At 36.8% G+C, this 14,644-nt stretch overlaps 1 pseudogene; it reads left to right on the top strand.

The window, feature by feature from the left end:
- Positions 1-490: 490 nt before the first annotated feature.
- The window catches only part of LOC102481369 (60 kDa heat shock protein, mitochondrial-like), an 88,010-nt pseudogene continuing 73,856 nt past the window's right edge, over positions 491-14,644 (top strand).

Here is a 14,644-nt window from a genome sequence, read left to right as displayed (position 1 = left end):
CTTTTTTGGAGAGGTTTTTGCTATAGGGCATGTGCGCTCGCCAGACAGACAGAGAGAGACAGAGAGACAGAAAGCGAGAAATCACACCCCCCCACCCCCAGGGGGGATAGCCACGCTGCAATCCCTTCTCCTCCATTCTCCTCTTGGGATCTTGGGCACGCATGCACACGCGCCCGGCATGAGTTTAAGCCACCGGGTCCTGGACTCAAACTGTGGTCGACTACATGGGAGTCCAGTGACATAGCCATTACGCCAACTGCTGGTCCCTCTTTCAGTTCTCTTTACCCAATTCCTTCTCCTGGTTCAGAACTATAACACCCCAGGAAAGTTCACAGCAGAGTGTAGAATTTCCTCAGTAAGACCTAAGACAGGCCCGGCTGCAGTGGCACAGAAAGTGTGGTATCCCTGTGTAATACCAGAGCCAGTGGGGGATTTGGGTTTCGATCCTGACTTGATCTAAACAGACCAGGTGGACCTGTAGGCACCTGCGATGCTGCTGAAAGATGTAGGGAGAGCGATATGGGTAGATTCTGTTGAAGGTACCTGTCTCTCTCAAGAAATAAACTTTAAAAACAAGGCAAAAAAATAAACTTGAACAAAAGTAACCAAGCCAGAGCACTCCTTCCTCAGCCTCAAACTCATACAGGTTTGTCTAGCTAAGGTTTACTCTCTGGGATGGTCCTCCCCTGTGATATCTGGGGAAGACATCCCCACTTGCCTCAGAATCGGGTTTACTGTCTACCCACTCTTAGCACCAAGAACTTAGCTTCACACCATGTACTACAGCTGATAATATATGTTCATTGAATGACTATTTCAGTCCATAATGTCACCTGAACTGGACATTAAGTACTTCAAGTGCTGTCAGTGCTAAATATAGAGAGACAAATCTCCAAGCAGAACTATTTTAGTTGGGAGTAATGTATTAGTAGTATTGACTGTTGGAAAAGCCATGATGCAGTTTTGCATAAAAAATACATCATGAGTTTTCTGATGATCTAATAGAATTTCAATTTGGGCCAAACCAAAACCGGGGTGACTTCTGGAATGTGTGAAGAACAAATGAAAAGGCTGGGGTGTTACTGGGGAAAAAAATTGTCAGTAGGTTTAAAAGGTTATTAGTGTGTGTGGCTTTGTTTTTGGAGAGATCTGATTGGCATGTGGTGATGACTAGTAGGTAAATGAGTATCAAGTCAGCAGGCAATTGTGTTGAATGAGGCTTGCAAGACAGTTTCTGCTGCAGACATTTATGATCTGAGTACTTTCCTTTGGCCCCATGGTTCTGTTTTAGTTGTGTATCATAGAAATGTCTTACTTTTATAATCATTTTTTTCCCACAGGGCAGAAATACATCTTTGAAAAAATTTCTTCTTGTCCCTGTATCTCTAGTTTTTAATACGATACCTATCACATATAAATAAATACATATTCAATAAGTATCTGTTGAATGACAATTCAAGCGTGTGGTGCTTTCAAAACTCTTAAAAGGACATTTGCTAATCTAAAATATTTTTCTATCATCAATTTTCATCTTGCTTGTTAAATGCTAATATTCTCTAAACCTCTGCCTCTTACATTTTTGTTATTACGAAAGGACCAGTTTAATGGACAGCTTCCTGGAACCTATATTAAGGTGGAATTGGTTCAGTGCATTTAAAAAAATTCTTCTTTGCACTGTGTTCTTTAGTTTTTAGCATCAAGGTTGTTATACACAGGGTTGTCAAGTAGTAACACAAGGTATGTAACTAAGAATTCTTACAGTTCTGCTCCCCTCCATTTTGTTTCCTAGAGCTCAATGCTTTTTAGCTATTTTATTTCATATCTCTAAACAACAGATTATATTGCAACTTCTAGGTTTTTACTCTTTGAGATGGATAATGGTTTGTCCCCTAAAATCTCATGTTTTGGCATTTGGTCTTAGTGGGTGAGGATTGGATGTCCTTCAGAAATTCATGTGCTGGGATTTAATGGTGTTCAATTTAATTTTTTCAAGGTGTTTCAGGATGGGGACTTTGAGTGTGATGATGCCATTAGGGTGGGGCCTCCACGATTGAATTCTGGTTGGGTTTATAAGCAAGGGAATGAGACCAGAATAGCAGAGAAGGCCCTTTTTATACAGAACATATTCTCCTCTGCTCAAGTTCTGCCTTTAGCCATTTCGTGATGCCTTTAGACTTTTTGGCCATTAGAAATGTGAGTCAAATAACCTCCTATTTCTTTATAAATTCACCTAGTCTTGTATTTCCATTAGCAATGCAATAAAAGACTAAGACAGCTATGTTTTACTTTTAATTTATCTCTGTTTTCTAATTTCTTTTGTGATTTCTTCTTCAATCCATCAGTCATTCAGAGCAAGTTATTTAGTTTCCATAGTTTCCCTTCTATTACTGATTTCTAACTTCAACCCATTATAATTGGAGAGATACTTTATATATATTTTTAGAACTATGGAGACTTAATTTGTGGCCTAATATGGTCTAGCTTGGAAAATGTCTCATTTATGCTTGAGAAGATTATATATTCTGTTGTTCAGTAGAGTGTTCTGTATAGTTTGTTAGATTTATTAATAGCTTATTGTGTTATTTGAGTTCTAGGGAAACCAAGTTATGTTCTGTCATGGTTCTACTCATTGAGAGTAGGGTATTGAAGTTTCCTACTGTTATCATAAACTGACCGTTTCTTCTATTCTGCCAATTTTGCTTCATATATTTTAGTGATCTGTTATTTATTTATTTTTAAAAATTGGGACCAGCAGTTGATGTAATGGCTATGTCGCTGGATTCCCATGTAGGTGACTGCACTTTGAGTCCCGGACTTGGTGACTTAAACTCACGTAGGGAGCATGTGCATGTGTGCCCAAGATCCCGAGAGGAGAATTGAGGAGAAGGGAATGTGGCATGGCCATCCCCCCTGGGTGGGTGATTTCTCACTTTCTATCTCTGTCTTTTTAGTGAGCACACGCACCCTATAGCAAAAATCTCTCCCCCCCAAAAAAGTGTTTTTTAAAAAATTTATTATCATTATTCTTCAATTTTGACCAGAGAGAGACAAAAGAGAGAAAGGGTGAGTGAGAAAGCAAACTGCCAGGTCCAGGACTTGAACTGTGGTTGTCCATGTGGGAGCCTCAACCACCACACTACCTGATAGCCCCGGTGGCCTGTTGTTAAGTGTATAAATGCTTATAATTACATGTTTTGCTGTTTCAACACTTTTATTTACACATAATGTCTTTTGTGAACATTTAAATTTAAAGCTTATTTTGACGTTAGTATAACCACGCCTGCTTTCCTTTGTGTTGCTATTTGTGTGAAATATCTTCCATACTTTTAATCTAGTTGAGTCTTTGGACTTAAAGTGAATTCCTTAAAGACAACATATAGTTTGATCATTAACAAAACAAAACAAAACAAAACAAACCCTATTCTGGCCAATCTCTCTCTTGATTGATGTTTAATTCATTCACATTTAAAGTAAAAATTTTTAAACATTTCTTTCTTCTTTTCTTTGTGTGTTTTGATTTTAATGGTGCTGGGTCTGGAGTTGGCCTTGAGCTGGAGTCGGCCTTGTGGGAAATCAGCGCCTCAACCACCCCAACACCTGCTGGCCCCTTAAAGTAATTTCTTTTTTCTTTTTCTAAAAAATTTATTTACTGTCATGATTTTATTTTTATTTTTTTGAAGTTGACCAGAGAGAGCCAGAGAGAGAGAAGGAAAGTGAGAAAGCAAGCTGCTAGGTCTGGGACTTGAACCGTGGTCAGCCATGTGGGAGTACAGCTGCCTTAACCACCACACCACTTGCCGGCCCCAAAGTAATTTTTGATAAAGATGCACTTCTGTTATTCTGTATATATCCCCTATATGCTTTATAACTTTTCAAACTCTCATTTTTCTACAGTACTATCTTCATTTTAATTTTTTGTACTGAAACATTTTAATTGCTTTCTAATTTCTTTTTGTTTATATTCTGTAGCTATTTTCTGTGTGGTAAACAATGAACATTCAGAAGTTATAACTCTAATTTGAATTTATACCATCTTAACTTCAATAGAAAGAAAACTCTGCTCTTTTATTTTTTGGATACATTTTCTATAGGGCGCATATGTTCCCTGGAGAGATGGAGAGACAAATTGAGACAGAGAGACAGAAAGCGAGAAATCACCCCAGGGTTTCTCCTTCATTCTCCTTTCAGGATTTGGGCATGCATGCACATATGCCTGGCATGAGTTTTAAGCTGCCAGGTACTCGAATCGTGGACAGCTAGATGGGAGTCCAGTGATGTAAACTGGGCAGTCTGCTAGTTCTCTCTGCTGCCTTTTATAGCTGCACCCTAGCCCTTTCAGTTGTTGCTATCACAAAATTACATCTTTACACATTTTTGTCCAAGAACATAAGCTCATTTTTAACCTCATTTCTTAAATTATTAATATATAGAAAAAAATGTGGAGTTACAGATTGTTTCTTTACTTATGACTTTAAGTTTCTCCATAGTGTCCTTTTGTTTCACTCTAAAGGACTTTATTTTGTATTTCTTGCAAGGAAGGTCTAGTAGCAATAAACTCCTTCAAAGTTTATTTATCTGGAATGTTTTAATTTCTTCTTGTTTTTGTAGGACATTTTTCCTGATAGAGGAGTGTTGATTGGCAGTTTTTTCTTTTAGCACTTCACATTTTTAGCACTTTACATCTTTTAGCACCAATACATATCCTTCTGGCCTCTGTTTATTGTTTTTTTTTCCCCCCAGAGCAATACATATCCTTCTGGCCTCTGTTTATTGTCCCCCCACCTCTGAGATTTTATTATTTATTTATTTATTTATTTATTATTTATTTATTTATTTATTTATTTTGCTATAGGTCATGTGCATTTACCAGAGATAACGGAGAGGAAGAAGGTGAGGAATGACCCCCAGTGGGAATGGCCATGTCACAATCTCTTCTCCTTCATTCTCCTTTTGGGATTTTGGGCACGCCTGCATACATGCCCAGCATGAGGTAAAAAGCTGCTAGGTCTGTAATTTAAACTGCTATCGGCCACGAGGGGTGTCACATCACAATCTCTTCTCCTCTATTCTCCTCTTCGGCTTTTGGGCCCACACATACACACACACACACACACACACACACACGGTGTGAGTTTTAAGCCACTGGTCCAGGACTCAAACTGTGGTCAACTACATGGGAATCCAGTGATATAACCATTATGCCATCTGCTGGTCCCTCTGTTTTTTTTTTAAATTGATTATTCTGTTTATAATTTTATTTAGGGTCTCTTGTCTGTGAAGAGTCATTTTACTCTTGGGACCAAGATAAACTTCCAGTGTTTCCAACTCTACCATCTCCCCAGAATTTTCTCTACTGAAGATTTTCATTCACACTTTTTAGTTTTAGGTTTTTGTCTTAGGTCATGTGTGTTTTCCAGAGAGAGGAAGAGAGAGAGAGAGAGCGAGCGAGCAAGCGAGCAGGAAAGTGAGAAATCACCCCCCCTTCTCCCTTTTCTCCAGATTTTGGGCATGCATATACATGTGGCTGGCATGATGTTCAAGCCACCAAGTCTAGGACTCAAACTACAGTTGGCTATGTTGGAATCCAGACACCTTAACCACTACTTCGCGATCACTGACTGGCCTTATTTTCTCACAGCTTTGAAGGCATTGTCTTTCAGATTCTAGTGCTCCTATTGAGAGGTGTGATACAGTTTAATTCTTGATGCTTTGTGTGTGAAATTATTATTCTGTCTTTGGAAGTTTTTTTTTTATTTTTATTTTTTAAGGGAGATGTTTGTTACAGGGTATATGTGCTTGCCAGAGAGAGTCAGAGAGACAGAAAGGGAGAAATCACCCTCCGCCAGGGAGGGTGGATGGCTACACTGCAATCCTTTCTCCACTGTCCTCTCAGGATTTTGGGCACACATGCACATGCATCCAGTGTGAGCTTCAAGTCACCCGGGCGTCCACCTGCCATAGGCCATGTGGGAGTCCAGCAACAGCAACATAACCATTATGTCGTCTGCTGGTCTCTCTCTTTGTAAGTTATAAGAGTAGTTTCTTTGCCTTAGAAAGCTGATTCTTTTTGACGATGTGTCCTAGGATGGCTCTATTTGTATCCTTAATCATTTATTCTGATGGACACTTGTATTTTGAAAATATAAATCTCTTTGTTTTAGAAAATGTTCTGGTTTTTGGCCAGCCATCGGCATGGTGGTTAAGGCAACTGGATCTCCCCTCTCTTCCTTATATTCTGCCCTTGTTTTTTCCTGAGTCTTTTTTGCAATTGTAAGTTTAGGCTTTCTTAAAACAAAACACTCTTTAAAGTTCTGTTAGTGAACTTAGAAGGGAGAAAAGATACATATGTGTGTTCAATTTACCACATAACTAGCCTGAGAAAAATAAAAAAAAAAAAGGAGCAATATTCACTTTATTTAGTTTCATAAATTTTATCTAAAAATATCAAATCAATATATCATAGTTAAAAGTCATATTTCAGGACTTTTTCATTTTTGTTTTATTTCAGATAATGATAAAATTTAGTATTTTCTATAGTCCTGAAAAAAAATGTATTAAAAGTTGGACAGGATGCCTGTAAGCAAAATCAATATAGTTGAAAGAACATTTCACTTTTTTCTCTCAAAAACTCCAATAAAACTTCAACACTTATACATTATAGAACTTCAAAGCAATTATTTTGCTCAAATCTTTTTTTTAAAGAAATGGTTTCATTGTGTTGTACACGCTGGCCTTGAACTCATGATCCTCCTGCCTTAGCCACCTAGGTAGCTGGGATCACAGGGACACATCCTTGTGCCAGGCTCCAAATATTTGTAAGAAATTGAAAATCAACAAGTCTGTTAAAATAAATTGGCAGGGAAATAGACAATTTACTCCATACTGAAAGCAATCGGATAAGATACAAGTGGAGAGAAAGTGTTTATGCTCTGTAATAGGTGAATGTACAGTGAAATGAAAATCTTTTATTTTCTTCCATTTTTAGAAAGTAAAGAAGTTAATAATGAGTGTAGGGATTTGTCTGCTTGCATATAATAGAAATTTATATAATTTAGCAATATATAACAAGAGCTTTTTTTGTTTTCATAGAGATTTTTGCTATAGGGCACATGCACTTGCCAGAGAGACAGAGAAAGAAAGTGAGAAATCACCCCTTGAGAGGATAGCCATACCACTATCCCTTCTCCTCCATTCTTCTCTTGGGGTTTTGGGTAAGCACGCACACACACACACACACACACACTCCCGGTATGAGTTTCAAGCTGCTGGTTCTAGGGCCCAAACCACAATTGATTCGAAGGGAATTCAGTGAAGTAACCATTACACTATCTGCTGGTCCCAATAAGAACTTTTTTTATTTTTAAAATTTATTTAATCTTATTTATTTTAAGAGAGAGAGCGAGAGAGAGAGCAAGAAAGCAAGCCGCCAGGTCTGGGACTTGAACTGTGGTCAGCCATGTGGGAGTTCAGTGCCTTAACCACTATGCCACATGCCAATCCCCAACAAGAACTTTAACAAAAATGGCCTTTGATGTATTGTGAAATACAGTTTAAGGAAAAACCCTAAAATATAGATGAAAAGACTGATGCTTAAATGCATTTTGCAGCATTGATTTATAATGGTAAAAATCTATATAAATAACCCCAAATAAAAAGATAATATAGTAGTATAACTATATAAAAATATTTTAGAACAATTAAACACATTTGCCTAGTACTTCTTTCTTTCCTTTTTTTAAGAGAATTTTGCCACAGATTGTGTGCTCTTGCCAGAGATATAGAGCAAGAAAGTTTTGCCACAGAGTGTGTGCTCTTGCCAGAGATACAGAGCGAGAAAGAGAGAGAGAGAAATCACCCCTATGGGTCACACTACAAATCCTTCTTCTCCATTCTCCTCCTGGGATTTTGGCAAGATTTTCAAGCTACCGGGTCCAGGACTTGAATCGTGGCTGGCTATGTGGGAGATCTGCACCTTAACCACTATGCCACCTGCTGGCCCCTTGCTAGCATTTCTAATAATGTAGGAAACAATCCATGTTATAATGTGAAGGGATAAAAGTTCAGATAGTAAATGTAATAGTTTCACAGCTATATAAGTGCATTTAAGATATAGTATGAGGCCAGCATGTGGCAGGGTGGTTGAGGAGGCTGGATCCCATATGGCTGACTACATGGTTTGAGTCCTGGACTGGGCAGCTCGAGAAGCACACTGGATATGTGTGCATGTGCGCCTAAAAACAAGAAAGGAGGGGGAAATGGAAGGGAAAAGATTGAAGCATGAACATTGCTTATGGAGGTACTTTCTTATTTTCCCATTCTCCAGCAAATGCACATGCTCTCTGGCAAAATAAAACAATAAAAAGCTTAAGATATAGTAACAAATGTATTAGAACATCCATTATGTTTGGCTTTAAATTATGGGATTATAGATATATTTTTTTTCTTTTTGAAAATATTTAAAAATTTATAAGGGATATTTGATATTATCATAACTGGAAAAGAATAAATTAGAAAAACAATCACAATCCTTTCCATTTATAAAGTTTCATTTGCATTTATTTTAAATTTTCTTTGACTTTGTGCCTTCCTTTCTCTGCCTCCTTTTTAATATAAATTTATTTTTCAGATATTTTTACTTTTTAATTTCAATTGCAGTTTTCTTTATCTTTTCTTAGCCATTTACACATTGTTGTTATAATTTTATGTCTTTTCATCTTATGTGTTTTTTTCTATCTGGTCCTTTCTTTCCATTCTTAGAAATATTTCTTCTGGAATATTCTAATTTTATTGCCTGAAAACTGACTTTGACAAGGGTTTCAGAAACCTTTTCTGAGAAACCAGCAGTTAGCGTAATGGCTATGTCGCTGGACTCCCACGTAGTCGACCGCAGTTCGCGTCCCAGACCCGGTGACTTAAAACTCACGCTGGGCGCGTGTGCATGCGTGCCCAAGATCCCGAGAGGAGAAGGGACTGCGGCGTGACCATCCCCCATGGGGGGTGATTTCTCGCTTTCTGTCTCTATGTCTCTGTCTGGCAAGCGCACGCGCCCTATAGCGAAAACCTCTCCAGGGGGGAAAAAAAAAAAAGAGAAAAAAATACCTTTTCTGCAGCTTACCTCTGTAAAGGCTCTACATTATAGTTAAAGAAAAAAGAAAGACTAGTGCAGCAATAAATGCCTCTGTGTAATCTATCTTCTAGTAACTTTCAGAAAAAAAATTATAATATTTTCTATTTATTTTCAGTAACAATTTGGTATAGTTATAATGTTACAAATAGCATCAGTCTTATGGAAAGTGCTAAACAAACGATAATATTAACTAACAATGAGTTCAGGTATACATTTCCTTTCAGGTTTAGTAATTCTGATTTATTTTTCATAATTTCTTCTTCTGAAAAAAGGCCTCCAATAGGGTCTTTGTTCTGCAATCCACCCTATCTTCAGCCAGCACTAGACAGGCACGTATGTGCCTTCTGCACTCAGGGAGATTTCTAGTGTGAACTCAGAGCCTTTGTATGTGAGTCAGCCTTGGACAATGTGGCATTTTTACTGCTGTGCCACTATCTGACCCTTGGTTTAGTAATTCATGGAAGGCATTGATAGATTTAATTGAAGAAGTAATAGATACATTTTTCTTTTAGACTTCTCCTGCCCAGCTCCACTTCTAGTAACATTTCTTTGTTACTATTTCTTCAACTCAACTCCATTCTTGGTGATATTACTTTGATTGTGAGGAAATTAAATGAGTTTTCGAGTTCTCCAACTTCCCATTTTGTGTTCTTTGTTCCTGTTTTTTAAATTTCATAATTTCTTGTTTACATTTAATTGGTGTACATATTTATGACATACATTATGGTTTTTCAAAACATGCAAGTGGAATGTGACAATCAAATCAAGGATATTACTATATACACAATTTTTAACAAAAAACTTTGCATGTTTTTGTCTATTAAATGCTTTTTCCTTGAACTCCTCCCACCCACTCCCTACTGTTTCCCCCCATCTCATACAGTCTCTGGTATCTACACTTGCCTTCCCGACTACTATATATTTAAATCTTTCAATTTCTGCCACAGATTGCACATATTTGATATACATTGGGTGGGGATATACGATGTTTGTTTTTTTAAATTCTGGCTTTTATAATTTAAAATTCTATATTCAACAGAATATATTCATCTACTTTGAATCAAATTAGAGACTCAACATTCTTTATGGCTGAATAGTATTCCATAGTGTATGTATGCCACATTTCTTTCAATCCAGTCATGAGTTCTTGGGCACTTAGGTTGAGTTTATGTATTAGCAATTCTGACGAATGCTGTAATAAACATGGATGTGCAGGTCTTTCTGACTGTTTTCTTGTCCTTTGGGTAAATACCAAGGAGTGAGATTACTGGGTCATATGGTAGTTCTAGTTGTAGATTTTTGAGCAACCTCCTAATTGATTTCCACAATGGCTGTACTAACTTAAACATTCCCACAAACAGTGTAAGAGGGTTTTTTTTTTTTTTTCACCACAGTCTAACCAGCACTTATCATTTCTTGTTATTTTCATCAATTGCCATTCTGTCTGGGATTTACTGGGTCATCAATATCTCATTGCAGTTTTCTCATTGCAGTTTTGATTTGCATTTCCTTTATGATGTGAAGTTGAACTTTTATTATAAGTGAAGTTGAACTTTTTTTTTTTTTTTTTTTTTTTGCCATAGGGCAAGAGCATTTACCAGAGACAGAGAGAAGGAAAGTGAGAAATCACCTCCCAGGAGGATGGTCATGCTGCAGTCCCTTCTCCTTTATTCTCCTCTTAGAATATCCAGGCATGCACACACACATACCTGGTGTGATTATCATGCCACCAGGTCTGAGACATGAACTGTGGTTGGTCATGTGTGAGTCTAGTCAGTGTCTTAACTACCACACCACCTACTGGTCCCATGGTGAATATTTTTTCATATGCTTTTTGGCCATACATATGTTCCTATTAGAGAATTGTCAGTTTAGTTTATTTGCCCATTTTTAAATTGAATTATTCTTTTCTTTCTGGGAAAGGTATTCTATTCTAGTTATCAATCTCTTATCTGAAGCACATTTTACAAATATTTTCTCCCATTCTGTTCATTGCCTCTTTACTCTATTTATTGTTTCCTTAGCTGTGTAGAAGCTATAGCTTGATATAATTCCACACATCTATTTTTAGAATTGTTGCCTGTGCTTTAGGGGATCTTGTTTAATAAGCTTTGTCTATTTCAAGTTTTCAAAGGTATGTTTTCCTCATGAACTTTTGTAGTTTGAAGCTTTACATTTAAATATTTGATCTATTTTTAGTTGATTTTGTAAATGGTGAGTGTTAGGGGTCCAGTATTATTTTTCTACAAGCAGATATTCAGTTCTTCCAGCACCATTTGCTAAAAAGACTTCCTTTCTTCCACTTGATTGCCTTGTGTCCTTTTCAAAAGTCAGTCACTTATATGTTTTGAGGTTTACTTCTGAATTCTCTGTTCTCTTCCATTGATGTACTTGTCTGTTTGTTCCAGTGTTATGCTGTTTTGATTATCACAGCCTTGTAATATATCTCAGGTAGAGATATGCCTCTTACTTTATTATTTACGCACAATACTTCCTTGGTGTTATGGGGTCTTTCATGATTATAAAAAAATTTTATGCCTTTTTTTTCTATTTCTGAGAAGAATGTCACTGGCAATTTAGTCAGAATCACAACGGATTTGTAAATTAATTTGGGTAGAACTGATGTTTTTATTATATTGACTTTTCCTTTCCAAGAACACAGAAGGTCTTTCCACTTTTTGTATCACATTCAATTTTTTTCGTATACTCTGTCATAGTTTTTCTTGTAGAGATCTTTTACTTCTTTAGTTAGGTTTATTTCTAGGTAATTTTTAAAAAAAGTCTAAATGGGATTATATTCTTCAGTTCTGCCTCAAACTCTTCATTCTTGATGTATAAAAATGCTGTTTAAGAGAGAGATATTTTTGTTAGAGGGTATGTGCACTCATCAGAAAGACAGAGACAGAAAGCAAGAAATCACTCCACAGGAGGATGGCCACGCCACAATCCCTTCTTCTCCATTCTCCTCTCATATTTTGGGAATGCACACACATGCCCAGTGTGAGTTTTAAGTTGCTGGGTCTGGGCCTCAAACCACGGTTGACTACATGGGAGTCTAGCAATGTTACTATTATGCCATCTGCTGGTCCCTTTAAAAATTTTTCTTTGAGAGAGACTTTTGCTGTAGGGTGTGTGTGCTCACCAGAGAGACAGAGAGGCAGAAAGTGAGAAATCACCTTCCAGTGGGGTTGGCCACACTGCAATCCCTTTTCTTCCATTCTCCTGTCAGGATTTTGGGCACACATGCGCATGCACCTGGTTTGAGTTTTAAGCTGCTAGATCTGGGACTCGAATTGCAGTTGACTACTTGGGAGTCTAGCAACATAACCTTTACACCATCTACTGGTCACAAAAATGCTATAGATTTTGTATATTGATTTTGTATTCTGCTACTTTACTGAATTCATTTATCACTTCTAAGCTTTTTTTTTTTTATGGATTCTTTTGGATTTTCTTTGTGTATAATCATGCTGTCTGCAAACAGATATGTTCATTTCTTCTTTTCCTATATGAATGCCTTTTATTTTACTCTCTTGTCTGATTTTATTGGCCAGGACTTCCAGTAGTACTGTGTTCAAAAGGAGCAAAGAAAGTGGTTAGTATAGTTTTGTTCTAGTTCTTAGTGGGAAAACTTTCAGCTTTTCTCCATTTAGCAGCATGTTAGCTATGGGTTTGTTATAAGTGGCTTTTATTGTGTTGAGAAATGTCCCTTCTATACCTATTTTGCTGAGAGTCTTAATCATGAGACATTTGTATTTTGTATGTATTTTACCAGTTTCTTTGTGTCAATTGATGTGAGTATATGGTAATAAGGTGGTGGGGGCTTTGTAGAATGCATTCAGAAGGGTTTCTTCTTTTTGGATCTTTAGAAATAATTTGAGGAAAACTAGGGTTAGTTCTTCTTTAAAAGTTTTGTAGAATTTAGAAATGAAATTGTCAGGATCAGGTCTTTCTTTATTGGGAGAATATTTCTTACTGGTCAATCTCATTGCTTGTTATTGGTCTGTTCAGTCTTTCTGTTTTTTACTGGTCCAATCTGGGTATACTGTATGTGTCCAAAGATTTGTCTGTCTTACCTAGGTTTTCTAGTTTGTTAGCAGATACTCACTTATAGTATTCTCTCATGATGGTTGGTATTTCTGTGATATCTGTATCTGTTGTAACATTTCCTGTTTCATTACTGGTTTTATTTATTTGGTTCCTTTCTCAGTTTTTCTTGGTTAGTCTAACTAGTGTTTGTTGATTTTATTTATTCCCTCAAATAGGCCAGCTTTTTGTTTCATTTATTTTTTCATAGTTGTTTTAGTCTCAATTTTATTTATTTCTGTTCTAATCTTTATTTTTTTTTTCTTCTAGGGTTTTTGTTTTGCTTTGTGTGTTTTTTGCTTTTCCAGTTCCCAGAGATGCCTTACTAGGGTATTTATTTGACATCTCTCTATTTTTTCTTTTCTTTTGAGAGATTTTTGCTATAGGGATTGTACGCTCACCAGAGAGACAGAGACAGAAAGTGAGAAATCACTCCTCAAGGAGGATGGCTATGCCACAGTCCCTTCTCCTTCATTCTCTTCTTGGGATTTTGGGCAGACATGTGTACATGACTGGTGTGAGTTTCAATCCACTGGGTCTAAGACTCAAACTGTGGTTGACCACGTGGGAGTCCCGTGCCTTATCCACAACTCCACTTGCTGGCGCTCTCTTTCTCTCTCTTTTTTCTTACTGGCACAAATTGCTATGAACTTCTCTCTTAGAACTGCTTTTACTATGTCCAAAAGATTTTGGAGCATCATGTGTTCATTGTTATTGATTTCAACGAATCTTTTAATTTCAGTCTTAATATTTGCAGTAGTTTCGAAGTCATTCAAGAGTAAATAGTTTCCATGTTTTTCTGTATTTTCAAAGGCTCTTTCTCTTGTTGACTTTAATTTAATTCCACGGTGATTGGAAAAGATGCTAGAAGTATTTTGTACACTTGAATTTGTAAAGGCTGGTATTGTGCTATGTGGTCAATCTCTATGTGGGGCTGAAAAATAATGTGTATTTTGTAGTTGTTGAGAGAAATGCTCTATAGATGTCTGTCAGGTCTACTTTATGGTATCATTTAGCTCCTGTGTCTTTTTGTTTATTTTTTGTCTAGATGATCTGTTGAGTGTTGACACTGGGGTGTTGAAATCCCCAATGGTTATTGTGTTACAGCCTTTCTCTTTAGAACTAGCAACTCTTCTTTTTATGTATTTTGTTGCCCTAGTGTTGCTTGCATAGATATTTATAATTGTTCTATCTTCTCTGATGTGAATCAGTCTCTTCAATGCTATGTAATGTCCTTCTCTGTCTTTTTTTGTAGTTTTTAATCTTGAAATCTATTTTGTCTGATATCAGTATTATGACTCCAGCCTTTTTTGTTTTTGTTTTTGTTTCTGTTCCCATGAAATGACTTTTTCCAGGTCTTCACTTTTAATCTATGTATGTCTTTATACTTGAATTGTATTTCTTTTTTTTTTTTTAAATTTTATTATCATC

Source organism: Tupaia chinensis, unplaced genomic scaffold (assembly GCF_000334495.1).
Source record: "Tupaia chinensis unplaced genomic scaffold, TupChi_1.0 Scaffold000180_1, whole genome shotgun sequence".
NCBI classification, from domain to species: domain Eukaryota; kingdom Metazoa; phylum Chordata; class Mammalia; order Scandentia; family Tupaiidae; genus Tupaia; species Tupaia belangeri.
This window is presented reverse-complemented; position numbering and strand designations above follow the sequence as displayed.